Here is a 23,747-nt window from a genome sequence, read left to right as displayed (position 1 = left end):
CCCTGGATAAAGTGACAGAACTTGAAATGTACGGGAAGTCAAAGGACAAAAGCAAGAGTTTCAAAGGAGGAGGGATTTTTTTTTAACTTAAAAATGTTAAACCTATCTCTGACTCCAAGTGTCATAAGAGATAAAAGAAAGTGAAAATAATTGAATTTAGTGATTATCTTATCATCTGTGACCTTCCAATGTACAGTTTTTATAGAGAAGACTTTGAGACACCAGGGAGGGTGCTCCAAAGTCAAGGGCTATCAGGCATCTTCGTGTGGTTAACGTCTTCTATTTACTAGCACTTTTGGTTCACTGCTGTTGAAAAGATAATGGAAGTTGAAAACTAGCGACTTACGACGTATAATTTATGAGGTAGGAATGATTTTCACATAGTTAGACTTTACGGTATTGTTTTTAAACATTTTTGCATTGAACTAACATAATACTGCTGGGACATATAGGGTATAATGAAGAAGTAGCGCAGGTAAAATCAATGATTCACAGCTCTTTGCCGTGAGAGAAACAATTTATGAGGCACTATTAAAGACACTAGGGTTATTAACATCTCACTAGCAATTGGAGAAAATAATAACATCTACTCCCTTCACACATGGTAGATTGTTTTTGCTACCACCTACACATTGGCAACTGATCACTCAATATTTAATGAGTGCCTGTTGTGTGCTAAACGACCTTCTAGAATACACAGCAATGACAGTTGGGAGGGGGGGTATTTACAATACAATAGATGCTTATAGCACATAGACCTAAATACTCAAATGCCTCACAGTTACACAACACACACACACACACACACACACACACACAGAGAGAGTTGGAGAACATTTCCAGAGCAGGAAATAAAAAAAAAAGCACAGGAAACTACAGTAAAATCTATGAATTTGCACTGAAGGAGCATACAGAGTAGTAAGAGCTGTCTTGGAGGCTGAAAATATACCTTATGAGAAAGAATTTTGAACTGGGTTTTCGGAAAACAAGGTCAGTGAAAATCAAAATGGTTAAAAAACATAGCAAAACTTAGTCACACTGGTTAAGTCAAGTTTTAAAGTTCACTGTGGCAGAACTAAGCTCATATGACCTGGTTAGTATCACAGGCCACTTTAATCCCATCCAGGATGCCCCTTATCGTAGCAAGTAGTCACGTAAGGGTTGGTGCTAGATTAATGACATTTCTGAGAAAATACTCAGAGTTTTCCACTGATGGAGAATTAAGAACATTGTTTTTGTACCCAAAAGATAAGATTAACTCTAAGAGGGAGGAGATGGAGATTACACAAGAGCAGGTCGATTAAAAGAGAAATACGTTATAAAGAAACAAGGACTCAATCGAGGGAAATGTTGGATTGGGCAGGTGATGGAGAACCTCCTTTTCATCTGATACTCTTAAAAGAGGGAAAGGAAAAGCTGGGGAAAAAAATTATTTGAATAATAGTACAAAAGCCAAAGACCTCTTTTGCCACTTTGCTTAGAAATCATCCTGGCAATTCAGGTATAGAGATATCAAAAGCATGGACAAGCATGGTGTTTGGAAAATGAAGAAGTCTCGAGTCTCAAAAATGCCATCAAGAGGAATTTGGCAGTAAATAGGATCTAAATATGCAGCAAAGAAGACAAAGAAGGCAAGAGTAGCCAAAAAATAAAAGTAAAGAATGAAATAATATGTTTAACAAAATGCAAAAGCTGAAAGGCAGCTGGGGGGGCACGCGGCGGTTGTGGGCAGGCAAAACAAGTCTGATGCAGGCTCGGATATTACAGACAAACACCACATGGGCAAAAGTTGAGGTCAACTGGAGACTTCTGACAGACAGGAAATCCTAGTTGAAAGTGAGCCCTGCAAAGGAGGTTGTTGACAGGATCAATTCTAACAAATTCATGAATTCATGAAATCAATTAATTTTCTGGTTGGGGATAGGAGATCCTTGACAGAATAAACTAATTGCATGTTTCTGTGTATGTTTTAGTTATTTTCCACCTCTCAAGCATGTTACTTGGAGCTATGTGGCTTTTCCAGGCTTAGAGATTGAAGGGCAACTACTGTGTGACTTATTCCCGCTTTTCCTCACATGTTCCCCAAAGTCTTTCATCCAAAGAGTTCAAAGTGTAAATGGTGAGATGACAAGGCCGTCCAGAGGAGACACATCCTGGGGGGACATGCACAATGGAATGAGGGAGTTGCTGCTGAATCAGCTGCAGAGAGACTCACTGAAGTTGAAGCATCCTCAGATACATCCACTCCCTTGAGCCATTTAAAATATTTTAAATTTGAGAGTAATTCTCATACACAACTGTGGTCTATCTCTGCAGATGGTTTTATGGCTGCCAGATAGTCAGTCTCTAATAAATTATGAGTGAAACGTTCGAGTCAATGACTTAGGGTAATACAGTTTTGGTTATTCCATTCTAAAACCCAGAGGTGGAAGAGTCTTGACACGATAAAATGGTGATATACTCATCAGTATTCTTCTGGTGAAATCCAACTCTCACTTATTTAAGTGATAAGTGAATTTATTGGTTCTCGGAACTAACAAGTACCCACCTCTCCTGGCTTCCACGTATCTGCATCCTAAATCTCCAGTTACATCATTAGTATTCTGTTTTTCTCTCTTTCCAACCTTTAGCTTAGATTTCTTCCATTTTCACTTTCCTCTTAGGCAGGCATTCTTCACATGGTGGCTTCCTGGCCACTCAAGGCTAACATTCAACCAGTGTAGCAAGATCAGCATAAGGTGACTTTTTCATTCATTCAACAAATATATGTTATCTACTGTATACCAGCATTGCTCCAAATGCAGAGATAGATCATGAAGATGGGAAATTTTCTGCCTTTCTTTTGCCTTTACTAGATCTAGCATTTGTCACGACAGTCCACATCTGAGTACTATTACATAGGCTTGAATAATGTGCCCACCTATGGACCAGTCATTATGCCCTGGGGAATGGAATGCTCTCATTCACCAGACTGAGACTCCTACCCATGCTTTCAGAAGGGAAGAGAAGATCACTCAAATCATCTTGATTAAACATAAGGAAGCAGTAGTTTCCCCAAAGAGGAATTTTACCCAGTAACAAGGGTGAACCTGGGGGAGGAATTTTTAAATTAAAACTCCAAACTCCAAATTTCAAAATCCAAATTCAGGAAATCTCCCCTATAAATGAACAGAACATGCTCAGACGAGAAAATTGAATTCTGAGTCAAATAAACTTCCAGAATCTCCAAGTCTAGATGCACCCTCATTTAGTCAATGAGCACTGGTAGGAAAACAGTCTTCCATTAAGAGTAAGCTAGATGTAGTCACACGTCTATGAATAACAACTATCTGCAGTCATTATCTGAATATAAGGTTTATTTATGTGCAGAATTTGAACACCCACCAAGTGAATAGCTCTGGGCTATGGGTTCCTTCCTTCCTTCCATGGATGATGAAAGGTGTATTCAAACTTGTTTCAGCCCAGGTGAGTAGAGCTCATGCAATTAGTGACTGTGGCCTCAGGCTTGAAAATTTATAAAATTTACTTTGTTCCTCTATGTCATGGAAGAAAAACTGTCCGCTCTGCCTTTGGAAGACTGATTCCGAATTTATTTGTCTAATATGCTGATGCCAGCTCACAGGGTAGTAACTGACATACATTTTCTTTTTTCTTTTTTTAAGATTTTATTTACTTATTTATTTATTTGAGAGAGAGAGAGGAGAGCACAGGCAGGGGGTGTGGCAGAGGGAGAGGGAGAAGCAGGCTCCCCACTGAGCAGAGAGCCCAATGTGGGCCTCGATCCCAGGACCCTGGGATCAGGACCTGAGCGGAAGGCAATTGTTTAACCAACTGAGCCACTCAGGCACCCCCTGACATACATTTTCTAATGAAGTTTTATCTATCTTTTGTGACAGTGTTGTGGTAATTGCACATATTTATTTTTTCTTAACGTAGTAGAAAACCTGATAGTAGACAACAGATATGGGTGTGGGTGTGTGTGTGTGTGTGTGTGTGTGTATTTGAAAAGAAAAATTATTAGAGACTTATGACATGGAAGTTAAGAATGTGGATTCTGCAGCTAAATTGTCTAAATTAACATCATGACTCCAATATTAACCCACTAATGATTCTGAGCAAGAAACTTCTGAAGCAATTTTTCATCAGAAAATGAGAATAATAGTACTCACATTATAAGATTTTGGTGCACATTAAATACAATAACATATGTCAACAGAGAACAATGGCTGATCCGTAGCTAACAGTCAATAATTTTAATCACCGTCCTTACACTAAGGATGCCTTTTGCTGCACCTCACAGGATTCTCAGCTTAAGCTGACAGAGTTACCATCAGTTCTGCTCAGCGGGTATTTCTCATCATTCTTCTCTAGGGGCACATGGCATAGCTGTACTTCCTTCTCCTCCTGTACGTGTTGCTGTGTGACCAGTTCTGAGAGGTTAGTTGTGACTAGACATGAACAGTGTCTCGCTTCTGGGCTGGAGCATTTAATGGCAGATAAGAGACTACCCAGAACTCACTTTTCCTACTGGAACTGAATCCAGCAATTTTGGAGACACATCTACTCCATCAATCCAGGTCTTTGAGTAAGGACAACAATCAGAAACCCTGTTGACCCACCAAGGCCTCCAGCATGAATGAGAAATAAGCCTCTGTTGTTTTAAGTTCCTGAGATTTTGGATTATTTGTTGCTGCTGCATAATCTAACTTATCCTGGCTGATACAGGCAATTTACCCAATAAAGCCTTTAATGGCCTCAGATAAAATTAAATCTTGGTAGAGGCAGTCCCAGAGCTGGTTTACAGTTCGAGCCAGTGACTTTGAGTAACTCTGAAGGCAGTCCCTGAGCTTCCCCTGCCGTCTCTGCATAATTGAAAGAAAGCGATGACTGCTCCAAGCACCATATACAAAACGGTCCGATCAGGTAGTGGCGTGAAAGGGAGAAAAGGCCAAAGAGGTCTTTTTTCCCTTCAATACTCTCTCTTTATCGGGGAGAAAAACCATATTTCCCTGTCATCTTCTGAGATTTCCCCGTATAGAGTATCAGCAGTCCTGGCTTTTATGCCCAACCTCAGACCAATCAGTGACAAAAAGAATTACAGAACTGACTTCATCCAATCATCATTCATCCCAGATCTGGAAAAAGAGCCTACTATTCTTGAGTATACTAATAGCTGTGTGATACCTGAACAAAAGCAGTGTTCTCTTAGTAAAGAGTCAAGAAGAATGGTTCTTTTTCTAAGCAACCAAGAAGTTAATGGCCTTTCACAAGAGTAATGGCCTTCTACAGGACTTCTTTTCTTCTTTAAAATGAGATTTCTCCTGTACTTACAGTATATGCAGTTGTTCCAGGAGAGGGTTTTAAGTCTCCCAAGAAGACACTGGGGTGTACTGCTACATCTCTCTACTTGTATATTACAGCAGATAATGTGGATTTCTAAACAGATTTGCTCAGCCACGTTATTAGACACCTAATAATTTAGGGTATATAGAACTATGTTAATAGAGAGAATGTGTTACATGAATTAATTACCTAGATTATGATGATCCCAATGTTAAGCAGTTCTTGAATTAAAACATATGCCTAGAATAAAAAAAAATGAATAGTATCTTACTTTGTTCTAAGGTGAGAAAGAGAAGAAGAGAAGAGTTTACCAGAAAATGAGGATGATCTACTCTGCAACCCCCTTATGGCTTTGAAAATGACACAATTTTCAGTTTGAAAGCATGGCTTCAAATTAAAAGCTAAAAGCAAATGACTGCCATGTCTTTCTATAACATGCAGACGACAAGAAAATCAGCAAAATAAATTCCATCTCTGGCACACATTTCCCTTACTAATATTTGCAATTCCAATTTTTATTAGCACAGGTGTATCTAATTGCCTCTGAATATTAGAATGCAAACCCACTCAGTGTTGAGTATAGGAGCCCAAAAAAGAATCTCAGGTTTTGTTGGTCTGCAGAATCCCATAGCTACAGACTGATTTTAATATATCCAAGATTCAGAAAAAAAAAAAAAAATTGCTACTGTGCTTGCTTGCTTTAGAATGGCATTTAAATTATCAAACCATTACCCTCTCAAGCACAATGATTTCTGAGTTATTTGTGCTAAAATTACAAGAATTTTACTGAATATTTTGATCAAGTATAGTGATAAAAATGTGTATTTTCCTCATGCTGTAATTCTAAGACCTTTAAAAGGAGTTGGGCTGGGGTGCCTGAATGGTGCAGTCAGTTAAGTGTCTGACTCTTGGTTTCAGTTCAGGTCATGATCTCAGGATCGTGGGATCGAGCCCCATGTGGTCTTCATGCTCAGTGTGGAGTTTGCGTGAGACTCTCTCTCTCTCTGCCCCTCCCCCCACCACCCCCCATATCTCTTTCTTTCTCTCTCTCATAAATGAATAAATCTTTAAAAGGGGTTGGGTCAATAAACCCAAACCATTTATTTGACCAAGAAATCTACACTACTAAGAGTATGTGATTTTTCAAGTTTACGAACAGTACAAAGCTTTCCAAAAAGTTAATGCTAATTACTCTGGCTAACGCAGAAGGAAAATGTTGCCCACCCAAATGTATTAATCCATGTTTCTCATTTACCCTTCACTTGAATTGTATTCTGAGCAGTAATATTACAAAAACTTTATACACAATACAAGGATACAGTATTTTCCCTGTATATATCCATGAATCACCTTGGAATTATCTTTAAGAAATCTCAAAGCTTGCTTCTGTAAACTAGTACCCTCTCCAGCGGAGACCATTTTACTAATAAAAATAGCTTCTAGCAACTATCTAGGAGAATCTCTGTGTGGCCATGGTGAAGATAAACGACTTTGAAGATTTAGAGAAATAAAGACAATTTTGTTAAATTTTGCCTCAACAGATATTTAGCAACATGTACCAAGATTGAATTTTACCTGAAGCTAAAAGAAATGTTCTGAAGATGAAAATAACTCACTTTCAACCTTATAGACAAAGATATCAATTGAGATGTGGAAAAACAGCCAATCCCTATCTTTCTAAAAGTGTCAATCAGCCTGTTTGACAGCTGGAAGTTTGGTTTTGAGGATTAGCAGTCTGTATTGAGGTTAAATGACGTGTTCGTCTCATGGCTAATACCAACTAAATCCATCATCTTTGCAGTTGTTATTGCAATGAGTTCTCACTTTTGGTGCAGAACAGACAGACACTAGGAATCTATCATCATCATCCCACTAGAACTATACTGTTCAGTGAACCAAGAAGGAAGGAAAGAAATGCATCTCCCTATTAACCTCAAATACTCTAGAAATGGATATTTGTACCCATATCCTTCTCATACATTGGGTTATGGCCTTGGAAGTGAAAATCCCTTGATGTATATAGTGGATCAAGAAAGTAGGAAGCAAACTCAAATGTTTTAAGACGTGTCACAGTGGTATTTGCATCTATTCTTCTGATGCTTAGCATTTTATTTCCCTAAGGGCAAACTCCTAAAAGGAGAAAAAGATCAACTTCGCAGACGAAGCAAATTAAGCAGTTAATGTAAAAAGAGATGATTTTGTTTTGCTATCAAAATAAACAAGATAGTTCATTCTCAGCCGAAACCAACTTCAAATGTGCCTTTATTTTACGAATCCCTACAGATTGCACATTTAAGAACTCTAAAGAAATAATGATTCTGATTTATTGGGTTTCAAAATGATTGTGACAGCGTTCGAAGGCAGAGTTCTATGTTTGTTTTTCTGATTTAGCACCCCTCACTTCAAATAGTCCCAATGAAATGAGAATGCCAACTACACAAGGCACAGAGGCGGGAGGCTGCCTGAAAGTGTTACTGTCGTAAACAGTAACGGTCCTTCCAAGCATACAGAGTGTGACTACGGCACTGCATAGAAGATGTCTAGCATGGATTTCAGGGCATGTGGGAGATCTCTGGGTCACCTGCAAGATGAATCACGTCTGGTGCCCTTACTACACTGCTGTAGTTTTGAAGTTAGGCTATTTTGACTCTAACCCATGAAATTCAAAGAAGTGCTGAGACTTTTGCTATGATGTGTGCTGTAGTTCTCTTAGGAATAAAAAGTCTAAAAAAAAAAAAGTTAAATCTAAAATGTTTCTAAGAAGACACTCATGTAAAGGCATAAAGAAATGCACAGGAATAAAAAATGTTTGATTTCATGCAGAGGTTACCTCTTGCGAAGAGAGAACAGAATGCAATCAGAGGTGGTGAGAGGCAGCTCAGCAGTACCTATCATCTTTTAGTTTTTCAGCTTTAGTGTGGGGTGAATGGACATCATGCTTTTTCCCTTTTGCTTAATAATAATCTTTGAAAGAATTCATCAAGTCCATGTAGTAAAATGTGAAAATTAATAATAAAAAAGCTGAATACGAAATTGCATGTGGCGCAAAGGCAACTCTAAACATATGCGTAACAGATGAGGACAAGAAGGGAAAACATGAAGAAGTGACTGTTAAAGTGGTAAAACTATGGGTCGTTTGGGCAGAAATTAATCAGAGGTGATCTGAAGGTTTGGTGATGGAGAAATGGAAAATATAACCTGAGGAGAATGGAAGCTTCTCTCACATAAAAAGAAGGAAATGTTCAGTATAAATCAATTTAAATATTCAGTATACAGTTGACCCTTGAACAACATACGGATTAGGGGCAACCCCTATTCCCACACAGCCGGAAATCTATAGCTTTTGACTCGCCAGAAACCTAACCACTAACAGCCTTCTATTGACTGGAAGCCTTACCAATAACATCAACAGTCAATTAATGTATTTTGTATACATATTATATACTATATTCTTACAATCAAGGAAGCTAGGGAGAAGAAAATGTTAAGAAATATAAGGAAGAGGGGTGCCTGGGTGGCACAGCGGTTAAGCGTCTGCCTTCGGCTCAGGGCGTGATCCCGGCGTTCCAGGATCGAGCCCCACATCAGGCTCCTCTGCTATGAGCCTGCTTCTTCCTCTCCCACTTCCCCTGCTTGTGTTCCCTCTCTCACTGGCTGTCTCTATCTCTGTCGAATAAATAAATAAAATCTTTAAAAAAAAAAAAAAAGAAATATAAGGAAGAGAACACACATTTGCAGTAGTATTTAAAAAAAAAAAATAGACGTGTAAATGGATCCACACAGTTCAAACCAGTGTTGCTATGGGTCAACTCTATCATCGGTTTGAACCTGGGCTTTCTCTTCCTCTTCTCTGTACTCACCAAATCATTTTCCATTTTTCCAATTAAAGAAAAAGGCTTCATTTGATATGCACATCTAAACTTAATATTCATCGTACTATAAGAAAATATAATTCAGAGCTCTAAATTTAAAACAAGGTGAAAGTCCATTCACAGTTCTTAAACATTGGAAACCATAGCAGGCATTATATTGAATTTCTTATTTATTGCATATTCGGAATTTGATAGAGCCTAACACCTATAAGCTTAGAGCTTAAATAAGGCAGGGAAAAGAAGACGATGATTGAAGACATTTCTCACTTCCATAGTAACCATGCCATTAAAAACCTCAGCTTTTCCTAAAGGGACTTGATCACGTAAAGACATACAAGGCAAAGGGCAAATACACCTCAGAAAGCTTCACATATACCTGTTTTTCCTACGGGCATTCACAGCCAGAAAGAACAAAAACTTGCAGAATCTCATTTACAAGATTTTCCTTTGTTTTAATTTCACTGTTCCTTACTTCCCGTGGCCTTGGATAAATCCAAATGCAGGACTGTTTTGATAGAACTCGGAGTTGAACCTCTAATTGATCTACTATCGTTCTGGTGCATTTACTTCATTTTGATCCGTTTCAGTCAAGCTTTCTTGGTTGCTCTGAAATTGCAAAATACTCTGAGTATCTTCTCATGATTGGCTGAAGTCAATAAGCAGTTAGAGAAAAAGGCTATTTCACTGAACTTCAAAGTAGACTTTAACGGCTTTGCTGTTGTTCTCTTGCCCCTAATAATGCCGGCAGTCATCAAGTTCTAGAAATACTGTGTCTGAGAAGACACTTTTATTGCTGGCATACTTCGTATACACACACCCCCCCCAAAACGCCTTCATAAACCGATACAAGATGCTTCCTCAGAGAACCACAAATACCATAAAAGCTCCATTTTTCTGTAATGCTACTCTAATAAGAAATTCAGATTTATGAAATCAAAGTTCCTGTAATAACCAGAATTTTCAAATCTATCCTAATACCCACAAAGTGACAGCAACTTCCCATGCTTCATTAACTCTGGGACAGTTAAAATGAACTGTAAAATAACATTCTGTTCTGTTCTGGTAATCCCATCTTTCTGAACTAAAACTGTGTCTTGGGCCGAGGATGATGCCAAGCAGTGAGGCGCTTACCTTTCCCACATCTGAACTTTCTCACATGGCTGAGCTCTTGCAACTCCTAATCTCATTTTGTTTTTCTGCAACCCACACTCCTCGTTCAATGATCAAATCTCTTCAAAAGTTGACATTTAAAACCCTTTCCATTTCTATCTGCATGTTAGAATACTGTCCTAAGGAAAAATTTAATAATTTATTTGTACAGAAAACTGTCATTGTTTTCCCATAGACCTGTGTCTCAAGCCATTCTGTTAAAAACAAAGAGGAATAACTTTATATTAAAATATTTGACCATACTATATGAGACCAAAGAATAAAGACTTATCTGGAACTCATTGTAAACTGCTAAGCATGGCTCAGAAGTCACCTCACTGCTGGGACCTGAACCATCTCGGGCAATCCCTCCAGTCCAACCTGACCCCACCTGTCATTGTTCTCTGGCGTTATAAAGGCCAGAGTGCTTAGTATTTTCAAACTACTATTCTGGTTCCCCTAACAGTATGAGTATACTTTAAAGCCACAGACTTAAAAACCAGTGAAGGCTCTGTAAGTCATAGCCAGGCATGAAAAACAAAACTGCCTGCTTACCTTCACTGCCTAGAAGATTTAACCATATATGCTCTTTTAAAATTTTGCTGCTCTTTTAAAAATTCTTTCAATATGCATTAGTTCTTAAAGAGATTTCTACCTCTCTGCCTCCAATATTTTCAATCTCTTCTGCTACACTGTTTATTTCCTCTCACTCTTCCTTCTCAGAAAATAGAGAACGTGTTCTTTATTCTTGTGTAAGTCTAAGATTTAAGTATCTTCCTTAATGTATACTGGATTAACTCCAAATTGTCTACATTCCTTTCAAATTGTAGAAGTTACATTGGGTCAATTTTCTTTTACTTTAATTTTTAGAGAGGCAAAGAGAACAAGGTCTTTAGAGGAAACCCAGCAGGTTTTACAGCTTTATTCTTTGGGTCTAATAATTTTAAATATGTTTCCAGGAAATATTTTTATCTTTGCCATTTGGAACAACGTGGATGGACCTTGAGGGATTATGCTAAGCAAAATAAGTGAGACAGAGAGACAAATACCGTATGATTTCACTTATACGTGGACCCAGAAGAACAAATGGACAAACAAAACAAACAGACTCAGATACAGGAAACCAATTGTTAGTTACCAGAAGGCAAATAGGTTGGGTGGGGAAGGGGATTAAGAAATACAAACTTCCACGTGGTAAGCCATGGGGACATAATGTATAGCATCGGGAATATGATAAATAAGACCGTAATATCTTTCTATGGTCACAGATGGTAACTTATCATGGGGTCATTTTGTAATAGATAAAAATATTGAATCTCTATGATGTAATCCTGGAACTGATATATTGTATATCAATTATATTTCAACAAAAATACTTTTACAATAAAACTATTAAATTTTAGAATAGAATTTCATATATGTATATTACTTACTATTTAAAATGGGGAAAAGAATTAGCATTTTTTAACCCCATCTATGTGCCAGGTATTCAAATGTATCACCTCATGTAATTCTCACAGTTAGTATTGTGGTATTATCCCCACTTTTCATGTAGAAAAATAAAGGCTCAAAGAAGACAAAGACTTACTGAATCTTAAACTCAGAGTTGAAGGGCAAGTGGTGGCTCAGTCAGTTAAACATCTGCCTTCAGCTCAGGTCATGATCCCAGGGTCCTGGGATCGAACCCCATGTTGAGCTCCCTGCTCAGTGGGGAGTCTGCTTCTCCCTCTCCCTCTGGCTTGTGCTCTCTCTCTTGCTCATTCTCTCTCTCAAATAAATATAATCTTTAAAAAACAAATTAAAAAAATAAACTGATTGACTCCAAACCTCTAGTACCTTCCAGTGTACCACGTGGAGTGGAACAAATACATAACATTATAACTGATTTTCCAGGATTTTACTGTTTCTGTTATTTAATTTCACATTTATTAAAATTCACACATAAACATTTTTAAAGACTCTATGAAGTCAATTAATCCAAATCTATTCTGACCTAGAAAAGCAAAACCCTTGTGTGTTGCTTTATAACAGTAACAGAGTAATGTTTTAGCCATCTGAGAAACTTCTTTTCCATTACTATATATTGATTACGAGTCTCATCAGTTGTGGTAAACAGACTTTTCCCCTTTATACGTTGCTTTTTCCCCCCCAAGGAGCCTATTTTGTTTTATAGCACAGTTGGACTTTTGCCTAGAAAAATTACAAAATCACTCAAAATAAACAGAATTTATCTCATCTTTCTGAAGAAAAAGAAACTTCTCCTATCTAACTCCAACCTCATGACTCCTCTCTGATATTTTTCCAGCCGTAGGTGTTAGCATCTGCTGTTGTAGAATCTGGTTTTGATTGGTGGGGACTGGGGTGAGGACTAGAGCCAAGATCACGTTTTACACTATTATGTAATCACAGCACATGTCCAACTCTACACAACACTGGTACTTTATCAAAGAATGCACATCTTTAAGTTCACCTTCATCATTTTCACATTTGTAGTTTTGAGATTGTACCTGAAATTCTCATCCATACAACCCTTAAATAAAGCAACTGACACCCTTCTCATAAGGTAGGAACATGGATACCTAACTGCCTTCCTTCTCTGCCACCTTTTGAGAACTGCAGCAGAGATCGGGCTTCAGCTCTTCTGGAAACATACTGCACTCCTCATACCATTTACCACCTCTCCTCCCCATTTCACAATTTAGATGGCTGCTCAGGGACAATCAGAAAAAATGCCAAAGAACAAAATAGCTCCAAATAGCTTCCCCAGACTCCGTTCTCTCTATTCTCCCTCTCTTTACTCCCCCACGTGTCAAATACGCACAGAGCAGCCCACAGAGGAGGTAGAGTAAATGGAAAAGAGAAAACCAAGGCATGAGGCAGCACCTTGTGCTTCCAGAAGGACCAGGAGTGAAGTGTGGAACACGGCATTCAAGGAGGGAGCTGAGCCAGATTAGCACGAACAAAGTTACTTACTGCCCCTTCTGCAACGTCCATAGAATGCCTTCCGAAGTTTCATGCCTTTTGTCTAAAATGGATGGTAGACTTCAAAGCACACTGATTTAAAAACTGATTTAGAGCAATCAGTTGCCACTTACAAGTCAACGTGCTATACTTCTGAGGTCTGCTGTAAACTTTTCAATAGGAGATAACGTTCTCCATTTCTTGGTTGTTTTTTCCTCAAGATCCTTCTTCTGATGATCTATTTTATGTTAAGTGCTCTGCTATTTTTCTCCTTTCTGTCCATCAATAATTTAAAGTAAACATTCTTTTCAGAAAGAATAGTGTGACCCTCAAACAGATTACTCACATCAGCCCACTAAATTCTCTTTAATTCTTTCACTTACAAGCATTAAGATGAACTTCAAACATAAAATCTTACATTGCTTGAAAGGCATTTGTCCGAATATGTTATGTACCCACTATTGTTTTTCCAAGAATCTTAAGAGACTGCTAGCATAGCAAGATTATTCTGTTTCTTCTGGGCAGCGTCTGGATCTAGTGAGCCTCTAAGGAAGTAAACATTGTAATATTTGCACAGTGACCTGGTTCTTGATTTAGATGGTTACATGTAAGTAAAGTACTGAAGAAAAACAAAAAAAGCTATTGCTTCCAGTAAGTTTCATAGTTTTTAATCTTTAAAGGTAATTCTCTATCTCACTAATTTACTAAATCATATGTAAAGTTCATATGTAAAATGTAAAGTTCAGCTGTAGGCTCCTACCTGTTTTCTTGAAAATTATGGGCAGAAACAGCACAAAATTAATGAGTAAGACATATTAAATGAATATGGCATCGGAAGGATTTAAATAGTAAAGGACTAATATTGTGATCCTGCGTAAATCTAAATCTTATCATCATTGATTGATTTGAAATGGGAAGAATCAAAGCTTGGATTAATAGAAAGAGCTTGATGGTTCAAAGGACTGAATTTGAGGTCGGGCCATGATTCTCTCCTAAGATCTTTGGACAGTCACAGTATTTCTGGTACCTTAAATTTTCAGTTTATGAATGAAGATCATAGTACTTATATAAAATAATAAACTCAAACTATGTTGTAAATTATTCAGTGGAAACATTACATACATTCAAAGTTGGTTCTTGATAAAAAATTATAATTTTAAAATGTAAGTAATTATTGAAAAAAAAAACACTGAATTCAAGCTAGCTTTCTCAGTCACTTAAAATAGTTGGTCAGTTTTGAAGGAAAAAAAAAAAAAGCAGCACCCAAGAGCATATATTGTTGTTAATGCATAAGCACCACAGAATTGAGCGTAATCAAGCAAAACCTATCATTTTGCCAGTTAGAAAGAATAAAATTCTTGCCACTAATATCTTTACTGCTGCGTTAAAACATTTACCTCAGGTAGTGTTAGCTGGGCTAATTTTTGAAAATACAAAGCAGTGCATATTATGTTTATTTACATTAGCACAAATTTTAATATTATTCTAATGCTGCTCATATTATTTGAGTAAAAAACAATTATTTGGTCACTGTGATTTTAAAGAACTATTATTCTCCCCAAAAGTTTTATTTATTTATTCCATTATTTATCCATGAGTAGCTTGAACACTACCAAAATGCTTTGCCTTTCAGTTTTTTGACAGCAATCTTAATTTTACAATGTTACCCTGACATTCTGCGGTATCATTAGGGTACAGCATGTCAAGTATGCTGGAAGTTGTAGCATACATACAAAATTGCTTGTATTTCATCTTTTATCTACGTAACTTTTAGAGTTTTCTTTTTCAGTCAAGTTTTAAGATTTTCAGACTATGAAATTTAATAGGACTTGCTGGCAAATAAAAATAACTGGTATTTAAAACCCTCCTTCATGTTACCCACCATGCTGAGTACTTTGCATATTACAAATTTACATGTCACAAATCACTTACAGAGTTTATCTCAGGGTCTCCTCTCTCCACCCACCTCCCATATTATAGATGTTGAATCTGAGGTTCAGAAAAGTTTAAATAACTTGGATCAAATTTATTCGGCAATTTGAGTGGCAGAACTTGGAGTCAAGATTCCTGATCTTTCTCCTACCTGATATCGCCCATTGATGTTATGATTATTATCAGATTTTTTCACAACTGATTTTCATGGATTTGGCATAAACGATAAAAAATTATTCCAGTTAGAAGAAGCCTGAGAGGGGCGCCTGGGTGGCACAGCGGTTAGGCGTCTGCCTTCGGCTCAGGGCATGATCCCGGCGTTCTCAGATCGAGCCCCACATCAGGCTCCTCTGCTATGAGCCTGCTTCTTCCTCTCCCACTCCCCCTGCTTGTGTTCCCTCTCTCACTGGCTGTCTCCATCTCTGTCAAATAAATAAATAAAATCTTTAAAAAAAAAAAAAAAAAGAAGCCTGAGAATCCTATACAAATATGCTTACCAACTAAACTCTTCTTAGCAATAATATAATTAGTGAATATTTGCTCAAGATTCATTGTGGACACAAAAGAATGCCCAAATATATGGAAAGAGCATGAAAAATTGAAGACCTAAGTGTGATCCCAACCCTAATGAGAATCATGTTACAGAAGCCACATTTCAGATTCTTAGTGTTCTCATCTATAAAATGGAGATTCTGGTACCCACCACCTTAGCTTCTCTGCAATTTAGTTTTTAGGGTCAACTGGGCTGAGGTAATGTGAAAGGGGCTCACAAAGTGAAATAACTATATAAATGAGAAATAAAATTAGGGAATACCGCAGGTGCTGGATATAAGAAAGGAAAACCCATATCAGCATTACTAATATAATTCTTGAAGAGCATCTTTCTCGGGGGTATACAACATAAAAATTGGGAAAATAACAGACAGGAATAAAATGAACTTTACTGCTTTTTCCATAATCTTCTAGAAGAAAAAATATGGAATACTTACACAAATTTTCTGAATGATCTGGACAAACTGGTTTATCTCTAAAGTTTTATCACGATTTGATCTGTAGTATCAAAAAAAAAAGTATACCCTTTAGTTTTAACAAGTCCAATGGAGCCACATCCTCACTATGTACAAACAATAGTTGAAGAAGCCTTTGTCTCTAATTACGCCTTCATTTCTTCAGTAAGCATTTGTTTATGACTTCCCACATACCCAACCCAACTGATATTTCATGGAAGGCCAAGGAAAGGAAGGTAATGTTGTCCCTCTTCAAGTAGCACCCCCATGTTGAAGAGGCAAATTACAAAGCTACTAGAAAATAAGGATCAATATATGATAATACAAGTGAGAAAGCATAAGTAAATGTGGATGAGAGACAATATAAAGTGCTCGGGTATGGTATTACTCAGGCAGACCTTTGGAGGAAGTGTACCAGGAGTCTTTTAAGGGAGGAAATCACTAAGTCTGACAAGGAAAAGAGAATCAAGAAAATAATACATTCTCAGTGAAGATCTGGGCAAATTTACAAAAATGAGCATGATTCACACAGGGCCCTGAGGTCATATGCTCATAGCTGCAGTGCTTGAAGTATAAACTGTAAAAGAAGGGGGTTAAGATTTAAAAGATATAAAAGAAAAAAGAAACAAAAAAAGCCACTATATATAGAGAGAGAGAGGAGAGAGAGAGAGAGAGAGAAGCATATATATATTATATATTATATATTATATATTATATATTATATATTATATATTATATATAAATGCATGCATAGGGCAGTCCCTTCAAATGCAAGAACAGAAAATAAATCAAGAATCACGGGAGTTGTAGAAAAATAAAGATGAAAATTCAAATCCAAGAACCAGGAAACAAAAAGAAGAAATGCTACAAATTGCCAGGGAGAAAAATACACTGAGAGAAACAGAGAAAACAGCAGTTGGAGAGGAAAATTAGTAAGTTTGGTCTGTAGCAGCAGGAATCCATTGGATAATCAAGGAAAAATGTCCTGTGGATAGCTAGACAAGCAAGGGGCTTTGTTTTCACTGTTGTCTACCTGTCACTTTGTATAGTAATGAAATTAATGAGGCTGACTCTTCCTTTTCATGACTGGAAAGACTCAAACACCCTGCTCTTCCTCGCTCATGCATAGCAACCACACAGTTCTGTCAGTACAATCAAATTGCTCCAAGTTACAGGGAATTCTAAAAACGTTGTGACTTTCCCCTAGAATAATGAACAGGAAGTACGGGGGAAAAAATCCTTCCAAAACAGGAGGTAATAAGGCTAGGCGGCATTTTTCTTTGTTTCTTCTAACTGCTGGCTGAAGTTGTACACTAGCATCGAGAAGCAGGGAATCTATGTGCCCGTGTAGCTGATGTTCTTTTACTGTAATTGGATTTAATCATGTTATGATTATGAAATCATGTTATGAAAAGAAACAAGTAGAGACTCAAATATTGAAATATCCAAAAGTTGCCACCAGGTACCATATTCAGGTCTTGGAATCAATTTTTTTTTTTACTTGGACATTTCTGCCAAAGACAGAAAACAGATTCAAGACAAGGTTAACCAGATTCAAAGCATCAAAAGAAAACCAAATACCAATTGAATCAGAATCCAAAAGATGCTTATTGTGAAGACTTTCCATACAAAAGAATAACGTTAGCTTCCGCTAGGGGAAGAAAAACCTGAGACGTACTCTTTTTCAGTTTTGAACTTGGAAATCAGAACTCAAGAGAGACATGCTACAAATTTGTTGGGATAAATGGATTTCCCTTTAACCACGAAATTGTGTTGTCCACAGCATGATTGAAAACTGTTACAAACTTCCAAAGGCTTCCGGACTGATTAGCCCGTGAATTGCCTTCGCTTCTGCCAACTCACCTGGCATCCGTTCCTGTTTACCAATGCACTTCTCCCTGGAGCCTGCACAGGGCAAGCTCCCGGGCTGACTGCAGCCTTATCTAAATCCTCGGGAAGTCCTGCGGGGGCTTATCTCTGCCTGAAGACCCAACATCATTTTCCATGTCAAATTTCAGACATTCCAATATTGCAAAGATACGGATGACTTTGCCTTATCGTGGAAAGCAGACTATTATTAGAGACATTTTATAAAATTAATTATTTGATTAATGCCTGTGCAGATAAAATGGCCTTCAGTCAACAAACTTTTGTTATCAAGACGAATCATGGCATTCAACAAGAAACATCAATAACCTTACTAAGTTATTCAGCAGGGGCTGTGAATTTGTTCCATAGACAATACCTACCAAAATCAGATCGACAGATAGGCGTTCTGTTAAAAATTTCTCAGCGTACAGGTTGTGATTTCGTGCTTTTCAAAGCAACATATTTTACTGAAGTTTTTTAAATATACTAACAGTTGTTTAAATGATTTTGTGCTTTTCAAAGGACCGTATTTTCCTGAAGCTTTTTAAATGTATTAACAGTTTTTTTTAAAGGGTAGATTTCCCATTTTATTAAGTTTTAAGGTTTTTAAAAATAATTCTAAATAAGTGTTCATTTGATGAGTAAGATTGCTGCGACTACATAACGGAATCAGAGTCAAGCCAAAGACCCCATTTAATTTGGCATTTAACATACTGTCCGGTGTTGCTCACAATTCGCTTCACGTATAATAATCACATCTGCCCAGCTGGACTTTAAGCTGTTTAAGTAAATTATTTCCAACTTGTTCATTATTCTTTCAATGTCCTGAGCATTAGTGTGTTAAACAGACACTTGGAAGAGTGAATGAGTGAATGAATGAATGCACCTCTCTATTACTGCTCATACAATCCATCTGCCTTAATGAGTAGCTAACTTTACCCAACGGCTTGGATCATTTTTATAACCTATTCACACAGACATATCTTCCAGTTTGCTTTTTGTCAGGAGCACATATTGAAAAGCCGAACAGAACTATGTAAGAGGAGAATGTGTTAAGAGGGTAATTCTGAAGGCTATTTAGGGAAGGCTACATGTGTTTACTATAAGGAATTGTCTTTCCATTTAGTGTGACAAAAAAAAAAAATCTCATATAGACTCTTTTGTAAGTGTTTTACTGAGAGCTTTGTTTAACAAGGTAGTCACTACGAGAGAAGTTAAAGGAATCTAAAAACCAAAGGAAAGAGAAGGATTAAGGAAGGAGAGAGAGGAGGGAGACACGCAGGTAGACTACAGGTAAGAGGGGAGGGAGTCAGGAAGGAAGAAAGGGAGGAAAAGAACTGGAGTTCCCAAAATGCTATTTTCACTACGTAGCAAGCAAGGTTTTGGAGGTCACCTCAAAGACTCAACCTCTTGCTTGGAGCTTTGATTGAACTCTAGGACCCATTACCTTACTCGTCCCTAATTTGCCGCCTATGGAGCTCACCTACTCTGCTGAATTTTGTGTTTAATCCTGTACTGTCTATCTCCTAGTTTTGGGGTGGTTTTTTTTTCCTGGAAGGTAGTCTTTGCAAGGTCCTAGAGAGAAGGACCCGCCTTCTCTGTTCCCCCACCATCCCCAGCACAGTATAAGCACATAGCAGATGGCCAAGAAAATAAAAGGTCAAATGACCAAATGAAGGATTAAGTTTTTTGTTTGTTTTAAATTCCCTCATCTTGGTGAATTTTACCCTGATGCTTGTGGGAAAGGAGTTTTTAATTTGGAATCCAACAATCTTTTAGACCAGGAACTGTAACCTTCACAAGGGTGCCATACATTCCCAATTGTATAGAAATTTAAATACATAGCACACGCTCTGTGTGCACACACACATGTATTTTCCCATCAAGACACTATATATTTTTGTCATATTTTAAAAGAGGCATATAATTCAACAGAGGCTTCGAACTCTATCCTCAAGACTGAAGAAAAAGTTTGTTTAATACCCAGGAGCGAAGAATGCATAGTCTTTGAAGCTGTTTCAGTCTATAATGAGAAACTCTTCATTCTGACCTTTGACTGGTTGGTTTATTCTTAAGCCATATTCTGTGTGACTTCAAACAGTGTTTCAAATCTCACATTTAATGTGCTGTCTCCGGAGGTGGTTAATGAGTATATTAATCCACATATTTCCAGTGCTTTATTTCTATTTGCATTTTGCAATTTAGAAAAAGCCTTAAACTACAAGGCTTATATGGCTTTTTGCCAATTCTTGAAAAATTATCCTTGTGTGTTTAAAATCATTCATAAACAGTCTAAAAGTAAAGCTTTGAAATAGGTTCTTTTTCTTACCATTTAACAGTAAAACTATTTTCACATTCTATTCTGCACCTTGCATCAATGCCGGATGATCTAGAAAGACAGATTGTTTGGGGTAAACCTGGAAGTTGGTAAAATAGCTGCAGTAAACCTAAGATTGAAGACATACGTAAGTTCTTCATAAGATGAATTATACAGACGTTAGTGCAGCGATGAGGCACTCAGGACAAAACAGAGACATGGCAAAGGTAAAAAAGGCTTGAAGTTATTGCTGAATTTTTGGAGTGGCCATAGCAACGGTATTACCTAGATCATCCCTAAGCTCTTGGCTGAAATACCTAGGACTGATGTAAATGTGTGAGCTTCTATTTCTCAAAGAGGAAAATACAGCCCATCTTGTGAAAGAGATATGGATTTTAGGTTGTTTCTTAATATGCTGAATGGGAATGGAACCTGCCAGATAATGCAGAGCTGCCCTTGAAAGTGAAATCGAGGCAGAAATAAAAAACAGTGAGTTTTGCCCTAGATTGTATCTAAACCCAATGAACGAATCCACCAGAAGGTTGCCAGCCTAGGAGACTACAAAAGCTAACACACGGGGATGTGGCAGCAGAGAGCTGGAGCTGAGGAAATGCGACTGAGCGTCAGAACGAAGGGAAACTTACAGGAGACAGTGCTGTACCTCAGAGACCATCCCACTCTACGTGTGCCTGAGCCCAAGAACATGGCGGCGTGTTTCTTTCAAGTCACTTCACGTTTACTGAGCACTAAGCTGGTAGGACTGAGTTAGGCATTTTAGAGAATGGGGGCGGGGGGAGTCTATTTAGAAGTGAAAGCTTAGAATAGGAGATCTAGAACTGGGCTCTTCTTGGCCGTTGGACACCTTGTGCAAGTTTTATAAAGTTTCTCTCCCCAACTGTTCATTCTGTAGGACTCATCTGCCCAATGAGCAGACTTTGGATTTGGGGGCATAAACAGGACACCCAGGGCTACTCTTCAGTAAGCTCTTCCTTTTCATAAATGTACCCTCCACAAAACCTTGTCCTCAGTGATATTAAAGAGAAGGAAATTTGAAGTGCCTACTTTTAAAAAAAAAGTTTATGAGGACCTCTTAAGTCAATAATGTTGACAAATTTGCTTAGTGCCAAAGCCCCTTGGAGAAAAAAAAAATGATATTTTTCAAGCTGAGGATAACATTTTTATTGTAAAAAGAATATTTAGTAGTCGCTTTCATCAATAAACGTCCCCCTTAGAGCACTAAATTTGTACACGAGAGCACATGAAGCCATGGAGATTCTCTCTGAAAACACCATATTATCCTCTAATTACTGAGGTTTGGAAAATTTAAGAACTTTACTTTTAAAAAAGTAAATAGCACCAAGTTTTTAAATGTACGAGGTAAGTAGTAAGCTTCATGATTATACAAACCCTGCTGGGCACTGTATTACAGCCCCGTAAAAAATGCCAGGAAAATAGATGTTCAATAAGTAGGTGTTTAAATACTTAATTTTTTTAACTGCTTAACTTATGCCAACTCCTCATGAAAGAATGGCCTCTCTTGATAAGGGGTAACAGTTGATTTTTCTCCCCCAAAAGAAGACATGCTAATGCAAATTCACTTCTAAATGGTTCCCAATTTTTTTGTGTGTTTTCATTGAATACCAGTACTTCAGTTCAGGAATAATCTATAAAGAGCTGAATTTTGAGTTTTTAAGAAGTGTAGAATTTCATGTGTAGAAAGGGGTTGTATTAAAATGCCTTTGATATATTTTATAGATTTGGATTTTTCAATAATACATCTTTGTATACGCGCCTCAATGACCCAATGTATTCTACCACATGGTCAATATTTCTTACTGGGTGGGAGGGGAAATCTTAGCAAAAGTACACAGTATTTTTATTTAGAAATCTCTCAACACAGAAACTTTCACTGAGCCTTGAGAAATAATATTTAAATGACTAAAGAAAAAGAAGAGTAGCATTTAAAGAAAGAAGAACTATGTTTGAGGAAGACATAGGGATAGAACTGAGCAAAGAATGAGTGACTCAGTCACATGGGAGGTAACCTCTGGCCCACACCTTACAAGTGGAAATAGATGGAAGCACAAAACATATGGAAGAAGAAATGGCATGACTTTCCACTCAATCAGGCTTGAGAGAAAATTTTCCACGTGGTTTCAAGATAAAACAAGCATGCAATCATTGAAGCACTAAGAGGAGCCATAGAGCCGATTTGGTGAACTGGTTTGAGATGACGGATTCGTAGGAAACATTCTATAAGCAGTGGGAGATACAGTTCCAGCGTATGTAAGAGGGAACAGAACGGATAACTGATGTAAAAGTTTAAGGCATGGGAAAGAAGGTGCTCAACAGTGAGCGAATGTGAAAATGCACAAGAGGCTAAGAACTGAATGACAACTCCATTTAAAGAACTGGGAACGGGAAAGGAAAGAGGAAAAATGTCAGACTCGTACAAGACGGTGCTGGTAAGGGCAGCAGAAAAAAACAGCAGAAGGAAATTTCAAAAAGGAATGTATGATCAAGATTTTCTCATACTACGGACAACACTGTTTATGTTTGGCCACAGGAAAACCATCGGTTATCTTTGAGGGAGCCTTGGTACAATGTTAGTGTCATGAGAACAGCTGCAGATGAGATAGGTCAAGGTGGTGAACAAAAAGAACATAGAAAATATAGAAATAACCCACACTAATATTCCAGTTGTAGAATCATCTATATGCAGCATATCACAAATCTTGAGGTCTGCTTTCTATCTCTTGAATTTTCTATTGCTGCTATGATGAATTATCACAAATGTAAAACTACACAAATTTATTATTTTCTTGTTCTGGAGGTCGGAAGTCCAAAACAGGTTTCACTAAGTTAAACTCAAATTGTCAGAAGAGTTGATTCCTTTTTTAATCCCCAACTTTGAGATATAATTAATAATATTGTCTAAATTTAAGGTGTACATTGTAATGATTTGATATATTAATTATGAAATAATTACAATTGCGCTAGTTAACACAGCCTTCACCCCACATGCTTTTGTGTGTGTGCAGTAAGAACGTTCAAGATCTTCTCTCTTAGCAAATTTCATCTACATATACAACAGTCTTGTTAGCTGTAGTCACCATGCTGTACATTAGATCCCCAGAATTTATTCATCTTATAATTAAAAGTTTGTACCCTTTGACCAATGTCTTCCCAATGATCCCACTCCCCAGCCCCTGGTAACCACCAATCTACTCTTTGTTTCCATATGTTCTCCACTTTTATAGGCTTCTCATTTAGATGTGGTCATACAGGACCTGTCTG

The 23,747-nt window shown here is 37.5% G+C and overlaps 1 protein-coding gene and 1 long non-coding RNA gene across 2 annotated transcripts in view; one reads left to right on the top strand and one right to left on the bottom strand.

Annotated features, from left to right (window-relative positions):
* LOC130544507 (uncharacterized) overlaps positions 1-16,307 on the bottom strand; it is a 271,380-nt gene extending 255,073 nt beyond the window's left edge. The window contains exon 1 of the long non-coding RNA XR_008960831.1: positions 16,247-16,307. This is a non-coding gene — a long non-coding RNA (uncharacterized LOC130544507). The remainder of the gene's footprint in view (positions 1-16,246) is intronic.
* SYT1 (synaptotagmin 1) overlaps positions 1-23,747 on the top strand; it is a 525,260-nt gene that overhangs the window by 341,622 nt on the left and 159,891 nt on the right. The gene's annotated exons all lie outside the window — the stretch shown is intronic.

The sequence above is a fragment of the Ursus arctos genome, unplaced genomic scaffold, assembly GCF_023065955.2.
Source record: "Ursus arctos isolate Adak ecotype North America unplaced genomic scaffold, UrsArc2.0 scaffold_21, whole genome shotgun sequence".
In the NCBI taxonomy this organism is placed as follows: domain Eukaryota; kingdom Metazoa; phylum Chordata; class Mammalia; order Carnivora; family Ursidae; genus Ursus; species Ursus arctos.
Note: the sequence above shows the minus strand (reverse complement) of the source record. Positions and strands in the feature narration are given on the sequence as shown.